A 1665-nucleotide genomic window follows, 5' to 3' on the forward strand; every position below is an offset into this window, starting at 1 on the left:
AATTCCCATTCCAATTAAATTCCCCCAGGCTGATCTTGTCACGGTTCAGGCAGCCTAGATACAGTATACTGGAATTATAGAGGTACAAGTTAAAATTATTTAAAATAAAAAGTCCAAGTCCAATTCAATTCCAATTCCAAAACTTGAACATTGTTGAAATTCAAATTGATTTCAACGTAAATTCTCCAGTTCATGAGTGAATTCAAGAATTTAATTGGAATTTCAAATTAAATTGGGATTGACCCCAACCTTGCACTCATCATACTGTGAGTACACTGCTCACTGCATTCGCGTTAGTCATGGAACGTGGTGCAAGGCACTCTAGATTCCACCATAGAGCACCCTTCTCATTGGTCGAAACAGAGCAGTCTCACCAGCACCAGCGATCAAGATTTTTTTTGCCAATAAAGGACAGCACAAGCGGCTAATTCATATTGCTATCAAAGAATTCATCAAGAAAAATGATTCATTATCATCCAGACATAGGTGCTGGACATAGGTGTATAAATTAGCAACACAAATAATACGTTGTTTTAAGTTGTGATATTTATTCATAACCCAGATAAAAAAATCTTGATACTAAAACATTTTTGACAGATTTATATTATGAAAGTATTTATTTGTAAAACATTTACCCCCAAACTTGCACATCTACATGTCTTTATAACATTGATAGCAGGAGATAATTCAACATCACAATATTAAAATAATAATCATCATATTAAACATCATGTGTCAACATGATGTTAATATTTACCATAACAACTCTATCAGAGACTGCATACCTTTCACACCTTATATTTACCTTCCCTTATATGACCAAAAGTGTGTTGAAAAGAAAGATGCTCCTGCATCCTGATTTTCTTTGGCCCATGAGCCTTTGCAATATTCTGCCCAATCACTGAACTTCAATGCAACTTCTCTGAGCCATCTTAGTATAGCACCTGGCCTCCAAACAAAATGCTAAGGCTGTCTCTCTCGTTATACGTGAAGACACGGGAGTTCCAAAACTACATTCTAATTTCATCATATCCAGTGGCCTTTTTTTAACAGGCATGCAGTATCTTGCACGCAAGCACACGCAAACATACATACGCATGCACATACAAACACACACACACACACACACAAACATCCGTATGCATGCACATACAAACACACACACATACACGCAAACATACATACGCATGCACATACAAACACACACACACACACACACAAACATCCGTATGCATGCACATACAAACACACACACACACACACGCAAACATACATACGCATGCACATACAAACACACACACACACAAACATCCGTATGCATGCACATACAAACACACACACACACACACGCAAACATACATACGCATGCACATACAAACATACGCACACACGCAAACATACATATGCATGCACATACAAACACACACACGCAAACATACATACGCATGCACATACAAATACACACACACACACACAAACATCCCGGCCACACAAACACACACATCTCGGCCTTAGACAGTTAAAAAATGTTGCTTGAAACAAATGGGAGGTCAATCTTTCAGGAAGTTAGGGTCACAGACAATGAGGACCCTGAGATGGAGCTTTTCCCTTCTTATTTGAACCTTTATTTAACTAGGCAAGTCAGTTAAGAACCAATTCTTATTT

At 37.9% G+C, this 1665-nt stretch overlaps 1 protein-coding gene across 1 annotated transcript in view; it reads right to left on the minus strand.

The window, feature by feature from the left end:
• Positions 1-526: 526 nt before the first annotated feature.
• LOC115124308 (BAH and coiled-coil domain-containing protein 1) overlaps positions 527-1665 on the minus strand; it is a 182120-nt gene continuing 180981 nt past the window's right edge. The window contains 1 exon segment of the mRNA XM_065010965.1: positions 527-1665. This exon segment is cut by the window's right edge and continues 3009 nt beyond it. The gene's annotated coding sequence lies outside the window, so the exon portion shown is untranslated.

The sequence above is a fragment of the Oncorhynchus nerka genome, linkage group LG26 (genome assembly GCF_034236695.1).
Source record: "Oncorhynchus nerka isolate Pitt River linkage group LG26, Oner_Uvic_2.0, whole genome shotgun sequence".
Lineage (NCBI taxonomy): Eukaryota > Metazoa > Chordata > Actinopteri > Salmoniformes > Salmonidae > Oncorhynchus > Oncorhynchus nerka.